Genomic DNA, 11,377 nt, shown 5'->3' on the forward strand with positions numbered 1-11,377 from the left:
GAAATATTTCCCTATCCAGTTCTAGGTATTGCTAATGCTCTATATTTTCATTGATTAAACTACTTCTTAATCTGAAATATTTCCCTATCCAGTTCTAGGTATTGCTATGCTCTATATTTTCATTGATTAAACTACTTCTTAAACTGAAATATTTCCCTATCCAGTTCTAGGTATTGCTATACTCTTCATTTTCATTGATTAAACTACTTCTTAAACTGAAATATGTCCCTATCCAGTTCTAGGTATTGCTAAATCTACATTTTCATTGATTAAACTACTTCTTAATCTGAAATATGTCCCTATCCAGTTCTAGGTATTGCTATAATCTACATTTTCATTGATTAAACTACTTAAACTGAAATATTTCCCTATCCAGTTCTAGGTATTGCTATAATCTACATTTTCATTGATTAAACTACTTCTTAAACTGAAATATGTCCCTATCCAGTTCTAGGTATTGCTATGCTCTATATTTTCATTGATTAAACTATTCTTAAACTGAAATATTTCCCTATCCAGTTCTAGGTATTGCTATACTCTACTTTTTCATTGATTAACTACTACTTAAACTGAAATATTCCCTATCCAGTTCTAGGTATTGCATACTCTACTTTTTCATTGATTAAACTACTTTTAAACTGAAATATTCCCTATCCAGTTCTAGGTATTGCTATACTCTACATTTTCATTGATTAAGTACTTATTAAACTGAAATATTTCCCTATCCAGTTCTAGGTATTGCTATACTCTACATTTTCATTGATTAAACTTCTTCAAACTGAAATATTTCCCTATCCAGTTCTAGGTATTGCTATACTCTACATTTTCATTGATTAAACTTCTTCTTAAACTGAAATATGTCCCTATCCAGTTCTAGGTATTGCTATACTCTACATTTTCATTGATTAAACTTCTTATCAAACTGAAATATTTCCCTATCCAGTTCTAGGTATTGCTATCCTCTACCTTTTCATTGATTAAACTTCTTCTTAAACTGAAATATGTCCCTATCCAGTTCTAGGTATTGCTATCCTCTACATTTTCATTGATTAACTACTACTAAACTGAAATATTTCCCTATCCAGTTCTAGGTATTGCTATACTCTACATTTTCATTTATTAAACTACTTCTTAAACTGAAATATGTCCCTATCCAGTTCTAGGTATTGCTATACTCTACATTTTCATTGATTAAACTTCTTCCTAAACTGAAATATGTCCCTATCCAGTTCTAGGTATTGCTATACTCTACATTTTCATTGATTAACTACTTCTTAAACTGAAATATTTCCCTATCCAGTTCTAGGTATTGCTATACTCGACATTTTCATTGATTAAACTTTTCTTAAACTGAAATATGTCCCTATCCAGTTCTAGGTATTGCTATACTCGACATTTTCATTGATTAAACTACTTCTTAAACTGAAATATGTCCCTATCCAGTTCTAGGTATTGCTATACTCTACATTTTCATTGATTAAACTTTTTCTTAAACTGAAATATGTCCCTATCCAGTTCTAGGTATTGATATACTCGACATTTTCATTGATTAAACTACTTCTTAAACTGAAATATGTCCCTATCCAGTTCTAGGTATTGCTATACTCTACATTTTCATTGATTAAACTACTTCTTAAACTGAAATATGTCCCTATCCAGTTCTAGGTATTGCTATACTCTACATTTTCATTGATTAAACTTTCTTAAACTGAAATATGTCCCTATCCAGTTCTAGGTATTGATATACTCGACATTTTCATTGATTAAACTACTTCTTAAACTGAAATATGTCCCTATCCAGTTCTAGGTATTGCTATACTCGACATTTTCATTGATTAAACTACTTCTTAAACTGAAATATGTCCCTATCCAGTTCTAGGTATTGCTATACTCGACATTTTCATTGATTAAACTTTCTTAAACTGAAATATGTCCCTATCCAGTTCTAGGTATTGATATACTCGACATTTTCATTGATTAAACTACTTCTTAAACTGAAATATGTCCCTATCCAGTTCTAGGTATTGATATACTCGACATTTTCATTGATTAAACTTTTTCTTAAACTGAAATATGTCCCTATCCAGTTCTAGGTATTGATATACTCGACATTTTCATTGATTAAACTACTTCTTAAACTGAAATATGTCCCTATCCAGTTCTAGGTATTGCTATACTCTACATTTTCATTGATTAACTACTTCTTAAACTGAAATATGTCCCTATCCAGTTCTAGGTATTGATATACTCTACATTTTCATTGATTAAACTTCTTAAACTGAAATATGTCCCTATCCAGTTCTAGGTATTGATATACTCGACATTTTCATTGATTAAACTTCTTCCTAAACTGAAATATGTCCCTATCCAGTTCTAGGTATTGCTATACTCTACATTTTCATTGATTAACTACTTCTTAAACTGAAATATTTCCCTATCCAGTTCTAGGTATTGCTATACTCTACATTTTCATTGATTAAACTACTTCTTAAACTGAAATATGTCCCTATCCAGTTCTAGGTATTGATATACTCGACATTTTCATTGATTAAACTACTTCTTAAACTGAAATATGTCTCCTATCCAGTTCTAGGTATTGATATACTCGACATTTTCATTGATTAAACTACTTCTTAAACTGAAATATGTCCCTATCCAGTTCCAGGTATTGATATACTCGACATTTTCATTGATTAAACTACTTCTTAAACTGAAATATGTCCCTATCCAGTTCTAGGTATTGATATACTCGACATTTTCATTGATTAAACTACTTCTTAAACTGAAATATGTCTCTATCCAGTTCTAGGTATTGATATACTCGACATTTTCATTGATTAAACTTCTTAAACTGAAATATTCCCTATCCAGTTCTAGATGTGCTATACTCTACATTTTCATTGATTAAACTACTTCTTAAACTGAAATATGTCCCTATCCAGTTCTAGGTATTGCTATACTCGACATTTTCATTGATTAACTACTTCTTAAACTGAAATATTTCCCTATCCAGTTCTAGGTATTGCTATACTCGACATTTTCATTGATTAAACTACTTCTTAAACTGAAATATGTCTCTATCCAGTTCTAGGTATTGCTATACTCTACATTTTCATTGATTAGACTACTTCTTAAACTGAAATATTTCCCTATCTAGTTCTAGGTATTGCTATACTCGACATTTTCATTGATTAAACTACTTCTTAAACTGAAATATGTCCCTATCCAGTTCTAGGTATTGCTATACTCTACATTTTCATTGATTAAACTACTTCTTAAACTGAAATATGTCCCTATCCAGTTCTAGGTATTGCTATACTCGACATTTTCATTGATTAAACTTCTTCCTAAACTGAAATATGTCCCTATCCAGTTCTAGGTATTGCTATACTCTACATTTTCATTGATTAAACTACTTCTTAAACTGAAATATTTCCCTATCCAGTTCTAGGTATTGCTATACTCGACATTTTCATTGATTAAACTACTTCTTAAACTGAAATATGTCCCTATCCAGTTCTAGGTATTGATATACTCGACATTTTCATTGATTAAACTACTTCTTAAACTGAAATATGTCCCTATCCAGTTCTAGGTATTGATATACTCGACATTTTCATTGATTAAACTACTTCTTAAACTGAAATATTTCCCTATCCAGTTCTAGGTATTGATATACTCGACATTTTCATTGATTAAACTACTTCTTAAACTGAAATATGTCCCTATCCAGTTCCAGGTATTGATATACTCGACATTTTCATTGATTAAACTTCTTCCTAAACTGAAATATTTCCCTATCCAGTTCTAGGTATTGCTATACTCTACATTTTCATTGATTAAACTACTTCTTAAACTGAAATATTTCCCTATCCAGTTCTAGGTATTGATATACTCGACATTTTCATTGATTAAACTACTTCTTAAACTGAAATATTCCCTATCCAGTTCTAGGTATTGATATACTCTACATTTTCATTGATTAAACTACTTCTTAAACTGAAATATTTCCCTATCCAGTTCTAGGTATTGATATACTCGACATTTTCATTGATTAAACTACTTCTTAAACTGAAATATGTCCCTATCCAGTTCTAGGTATTGATATACTCTACATTTTCATTGATTAAACTACTTCTTAAACTGAAATATTTCCCTATCCAGTTCCAGGTATTGATATACTCGACATTTTCATTGATTAAACTACTTCTTAAACTGAAATATGTCCCTATCCAGTTCTAGGTATTGATATACTCGACATTTTCATTGATTAAACTACTTCTTAAACTGAAATATGTCCCTATCCAGTTCTAGGTATTGCTATACTCTACATTTTCATTGATTAACTACTTCTTAAACTGAAATATTTCCCTATCCAGTTCTAGGTATTGCTATACTCGACATTTTCATTGATTAAACTACTTCTTAAACTGAAATATGTCCCTATCCAGTTCTAGGTATTGATATACTCGACATTTTCATTGATTAAACTTCTTCTTAAACTGAAATATGTCCCTATCCAGTTCTAGGTATTGATATACTCGACATTTTCATTGATTAAACTACTTCTTAAACTGAAATATGTCTCTATCCAGTTCTAGGTATTGATATACTCGACATTTTCATTGATTAAACTTCGTAAACTGAAATATTTCCCTATCCAGTTCTAGGTATTGCTATACTCTACATTTTCATTGATTAAACTACTTCTTAAACTGAAATATTTCCCTATCCAGTTCTAGGTATTGCTATACTCTACATTTTCATTGATTAAACTACTTCTTAAACTGAAATATGTCCCTATCCAGTTCTAGGTATTGATATACTCGACATTTTCATTGATTAAACTTCTTCCTAAACTGAAATATGTCCCTATCCAGTTCTAGGTATTGCTATACTCTACATTTTCATTGATTAACTACTTCTTAAACTGAAATATTTCCCTATCCAGTTCTAGGTATTGCTATACTCTATATTTTCATTGATTAAACTACTTCTTAAACTGAAATATTTCCCTATCCAGTTCTAGGTATTGCTATACTCTACATTTTCATTGATTAAACTACTTCTTAATCTGAAATATTTCCCTATCCAGTTCTAGGTATTGCTATACTCGACATTTTCATTGATTAAACTACTTCTTAAACGGAAATATTTCCCTATCCAGTTCAAGGTATTGCTATACTCTACATTTTCATTGATTAAACTACTTTTTAGTGTGAAATATTTCCCTATCCAGTTCAGGTATTGCTATCTCTACATTTTCATTGATTAAACTACTTCTTAAACTGAAATATTCCCTATCCAGTTCTAGGTATTGCTTTACTCTACATTTTCATTGATTAAACTACTTCTTAAACTGAAATTTTTCCCTATCCAGTTCTAGGTATTGCTATACTCTACATTTTCATTGATTAAACTTTTTTTTAAACTGAAATTTTTCCCTATCCAGTTCTAGGTATTGCTATCCTCTACATTTTCATTGATTGAACTACTTCTTAAACTGAAATATGTCCCTATCCAGTTCTAGGTATTGCTATACTCTACATTTTCATTGATTAAACTACTTCTTAAACTGAAATATTTCCCTATCCAGTTCTAGGTATTGCTATCCACTACCATTTCATTGATTGAACTACTTCTTAAACTGAAATATTTCCCTATCCAGTTCTAAGGTATTGCTAAACTCTACATTTTCATTGATTAAACTTCTTAAACTGAAATATGTCCCTATCCAGTTCTAGGTATTGCTATCCACTACATTTTCATTGATTGAACTACTTCTTAAACTGAAATATTTCCCTATCCAGTTCTAGGTATTGCTAGCTCTACATTTTCATTGATTAAACTTCTTCTTAAACTGAAATATTTCCCTATCCAGTTCTAGGTATTGCTATACTCTACATTTTCATTGATTAAACTTCTTCTTAAGCTGAAATATTTCCCTATCCAGTTCTAGGTATTGCTATACTCTATATTTTCATTTATTAAACTACTACTTAAACTGAAATATTTCCCTATCCAGTTCTAGGTATTGCTATCCACTACATTTTCATTGATTGAACTACTTCTTAAACTGAAATATTTCCCTATCCAGTTCTAGGTATTGCTAGCCTCTACATTTTCATGTATTAAAATTCTTCTTAAACTGAAATATGTCCCTATCCAGTTCTAGGTATTGCTATACTCTATATTTTAATTTATTAAACTACTACTTAAACTGAAATATTTCCCTATCCAGTTCTAGGTATTGCTATACTCTACATTTTCATTGATTAAACTACTTCTTAAGCTGAAATATTTCCCTATCCAGTTCTAGGTATTGCTATACTTTACATTTTCATTGATTAAACTACTACTTAAACTGAAATATTTCCCTATCCAGTTCTAGGTATTGCTATACTCTATATTTTCATTTATTAAACTACTTCTTAAACTGAAATATTTCCCTATCCAGTTCTAGGTATTGCTATACTCTACATTTTCATTGATTAAACTACTTCTTAAACTGAAATATTTCCCTATCCAGTTCTAGGTATTGCTAGCCTCTACAATTTCAGTGATTAAACTTCTTCTTAAACTGAAATATTTCCCTATCCAGTTCTAGGTATTGCTAGGCCTATACTCTACATTTTCATTATTTGAACTACTTTTTAAACTGAAATATTTCCCTATCCAGTTCTAGGTATTGCTATACTCGACATTTTCATTGATTAAACTACTTCTTAAACGGAAATATTTCCCTATCCAGTTCAAGGTATTGCTATACTCTACATTTTCATTGATTGAACTACTTTTTAAACTGAAATATTTCCCTATCCAGTTCTAGGTATTGCTATACTCTACATTTTCATTGATTAAACTACTTCTTAAACTGTAATATGTCCCTATCCAGTTCTAGGTATGGCTATACTCTACATTTTCATTGATTAAACTACTTCTTGATCTGAAATATTTCCCTATCCAGTTCTAGGTATTGCTATACTCTACATTTTCATTGATTGAACTACTTCTTAAACTGAAATATTCCCCTATCCAGTTTTAGGTATTGCTATGCTCTACATTTTCATAGATTAAACTTTTTCTTAAACTGAAATATGTCCCTATCCAGTTCAAGGTATTGCTAGACTCGACATTTTCATTTATTAAACTTCTTCTTAAACTGAAATATTTCCCTATCCAGTTCTAGGTAATAATATACACGATATTTTCATTGATTAAACTTCTTCTTAAACTGAAATATTTCCCTATCCAGTTCTAGGTATTAATATACTCGATATTTTCATTGATTAAACTTCTTCTTAAACTGAAATATTTCCCTATCCAGTTCTAGGTATTGATATACTCGACATTTTCATTGATTAAACTTCTTCTTAAACTGAAATATTTCCCTATCCAGTTCTAGGTATTAATATACTCGATATTTTCATTGATTAAACTTCTTCTTAAACTGAAATATTTCCCTATCCAGTTCTAGGTATTGATATACTCGACATTTTCATTGATTAAACTTCTTCTTAAACTGAAATATTTCCCTATCCAGTTCTAGGTATTGCTCTACTCTATATTTTCATTGATTAAACTACTACTAAAACTGAAATATTTCCCTATCCAGTTCAAGGTATTGCTATACTCTACATTTTCATTGATTAAACTTCTTAAACTGAAATATTTCCCTATCCAGTTCAAGGTATTGCTATACTCTACATTTTCATTGATTAAACTTCTTAAACTGAAATATTTCCTTTTCCAGTTCTAGGTATTGATATACTCGACATTTTCATTGATCCAACTTCTTCTTAAACTGAAATATGTCCCTATCCAGTTCTAGGTATTAATGTACTCGATATTTTCATTGATTAAACTTCTTAAACTGAAATATTTCCCTATCCAGTTCTAGGTATTAATATACTCGATATTTTCATTGATTAAACTTCTTAAACTGAAATATTTCCCTATCCAGTTCAAGGTATTGCTATACTCTACATTTTCATTGATTAAACTTCTTAAACTGAAATATTTCCCTATCCAGTTCTAGGTATTACTATACTTCAAATTTTCATTGATTCAACTACTTCTTAAACTGAAATATTTCCCTATCCAGTTCAAGGTATTGCTATACTCTACATTTTCATTGATTAAACTTCTTAAACTGAAATATTTCCCTATCCAGTTCTAGGTATTGCTATACTTCAATTTTTCATTGATTCAACTACTTCTTAAACTGAAATATGTCCCTATCCAGTTCTAGGTATTAATATACTCGATATTTTCATTGATTAAACTTCTTAAACTGAAATATGTCCCTATCCAGTTCTAGGTATTGCTATCCTCTACATTTTCATTGATTCAACTACTACTAAAATTGAAATATTTCCCTATCCAGTTCTAGGTATTGTTAGCCTCTACATTTTCATTTGTTAAACACCTTAAACTGAAATATGTCCCTATCTAGTTGTAGGCATTGATATACTCGACATTTTCATTGATTAAACTTCTTCTTAAACTGAAATATTTCCCTATCCAGTTCTAGGTATTGCTATACTCTATATTTTCATTGATTAAACTATTTCTTAAACTGAAATATGTCCCTATCCAGTTGTAGGCATTGATATACTCTATATTTTCATTGATTAAACTACTTCTTAAACTGAAAAATTTCCCTATCCAGTTCAAGGTATTGCTATACTCTATATTTTCATTGATTAAACTATTTCTTAATCTGAAATATGTCCCTATCCAGTTCTAGGTATTGCTATGCTCTATATTTTCATTGATTAAACTACTTCTTAATCTGAAATATTTCCCTATCCAGTTCTAGGTATTGCTATGCTCTATATTTTCATTGATTAAACTACTTCTTAAACTAAAATATTTCCCTATCCAGTTCAAGGTATTGCTATACTCTACATTTTCATTGATTAAACTACTTCTTAAACTAAAATATTTCCCTATCCAGTTCAAGGTATTGCTATACTCTACATTTTCATTGATTAAACTATTTCTTAATCTGAAATATTTCCCTATCCAGTTCGAGGTATTGCTATGCTCTATATTTTCATTGATTAAACTACTTCTTAAACTAAAATATTTCCCTATCCAGTTCAAGGTATTTCTATAGTCTACATTTTCATTGATTAAACTACTACTTAACCTGAAATATGTCCCTATCCAGTTCTAGGTATTGCTATGCTCTATATTTTCATTGATTAAACTACTTCTTAAACTAAAATATTTCCCTATCCAGTTCAAGGTATTGCTATACTCTACATTTTCATTGATTAAACTACTTCTTAAACTGAAATATGTCCCTATCCAGTTCCATGTATTGCTATACTCTACATTTTCATTGAATGAAGTACTTCTTAAACTGATATGTCCCTATCCAGTTCTAGGTATTGCTATACTATACATTTTCATTGATTAAACTTCTTCTTAAACTGAAATATGTCCCTATCCAGTTCCATGTATTGCTATACTCTACATTTTCATTGAATGAAGTACTTCTTAAACTGATATGTCCCTATCCAGTTCTAGGTATTGCTATACTCGACATTTTCATTGATTAAACTTCTTATCAAACTGAAATTTTTCCCTATCCAGTTCTAGGTATTGCTATACTCTACATTTTCATTGATTAAACTTCTTCTTAAATGAAATATGTCCCTATCCAGTTCTAGGTATTGCTATCCTCTACATTTTCATTGATTCAACTACTACTAAAACTGAAATATTTCCCTATCCAGTTCTAGGTATTGTTAGCCTCTACATTTTCATTTATTAAACTTCTTCTTAAACTGAAATATTTCCCTATCCAGTTCTAGGTATTGATATACTCGACATTTTCATTGATTAAACTTTTTCTTAAACTGAAATATGTCCTTATCCAGTTCTAGGTATTGCTATCCTCTACATTTTCATTGATTCAACTACTACTAAAACTGAAATATTTCCCTATCCAGGTCTAGGTATTGTTAGCCTCTACATTTTCATTTATTAAACTACTTCTTAAACTGAAATATTTCCCTATCCAGTTCTAGGTATTGATATACTCAACATTTTTATTTATTATTTTCATTGATTAAACTATTTCTTAATCTGAAATATTTCCCTATACAGTTCTAGGTATTGTTAGCCTCTACATTTTCATTTATTAAACTACTTCTTAAACTGAAATATTTCCCTATCCAGTTCTAGGTATTGATATACTCAACATTTTTATTTATTAAACTTTTTCTTAAACTGAAATATGTCCCTATCCAGTTCTAGGTATTAATATACTCTACATTTTCATTGATTAAACTACTTCCTAACTAAAATATTTCCCTATCTAGTTCTAGGTATTGCTATACTATACATTTTCATTGATTAAACCACCACTTTAACTGAAATATGTCCCTCTTAAGTTTTAGGTATAGTTCTCTATCATCGTATATCTAACTCCCTATTTTCTTAATATTTGTCTCGAATCAATCAAAAGTATTTTTTTCCTTCTAGTGGCTGATCCATTTTACATTAACCTACTTCATTCATTCATTCATAAGATGTTAATTTGCGCAACTGACTACACTTATAGTTCTTTTGCCAAGATTATATTCTATCAATGAACTCGACCAATTTGAACAATTAATTTAAATAATATTCCATCAGAGGCAGCTCACAGTATTTATTAAGAGTCATGCTTTAAAAGCTTGCCACCGTCTTCACCCTGAACATATGTAGAGGAGTGTTTCATTACATTGCTTTTAAGATATAGGGACCTTTATTATGCACTATATACTTCACACACAAACATCTGTTATGCCTCTGGAAATGAACATACGTGTATTAAGAACGCTTTACTAAAAGTCGGTATTACCTTTGTAATGTTCAGCAAATCACCATATCTCGCTTATACAAGACCTTACATCATTTTATGTTTTGGGTATTGTTTATACTTACCAAATCTAGTAAACGTTACATATTCCCGTCCAACCATTCTTTGTACCATGCCATGAACTTACATTCACTGGATATTGTTTACGAATGCCATGTGTAACACTGCATTTTCTGGTTTCATAACTTTTCCAGAAGGTGATGCCTAGTGCGGCGTGGCAGGGCAAGGTTTCCATGGAATATCCGGACGGGCGTGGAAGTAATCCGATACCCATACAAGCGAAAGGACTCCGGTTGCCCATCCGCCCCTGGTACTGGTACCAAAAGGTCTGCAAACCTATCTTAAAAAATTCAGAAACAAAATTACTTACGGCAACTCAAAGAGGCCAAAATAGACTTCCCTTGACCAGTCATTATACTCTTTGGTCTAAGCTGTATGTGACAAACCTTCAAATAAAAAAAAAATCAGATGTAATATGTCTTTTTCCATTAGAACCTTTTC

At 30.3% G+C, this 11,377-nt stretch overlaps 1 long non-coding RNA gene across 1 annotated transcript in view; it reads left to right on the forward strand.

Moving 5' to 3' along the window:
* Nucleotides 1-11,162, forward strand: part of LOC137632011 (uncharacterized) — a 30,949-nt gene extending 19,787 nt beyond the window's left edge. Inside the window, exon 3 of the long non-coding RNA XR_011041997.1 lies at nt 11,071-11,162. This is a non-coding gene — a long non-coding RNA (uncharacterized lncRNA). The remainder of the gene's footprint in view (nt 1-11,070) is intronic.
* Nucleotides 11,163-11,377: the final 215 nt, after the last annotated feature.

The sequence above is a fragment of the Palaemon carinicauda genome, chromosome 40 (assembly GCF_036898095.1).
Source record: "Palaemon carinicauda isolate YSFRI2023 chromosome 40, ASM3689809v2, whole genome shotgun sequence".
Lineage (NCBI taxonomy): Eukaryota > Metazoa > Arthropoda > Malacostraca > Decapoda > Palaemonidae > Palaemon > Palaemon carinicauda.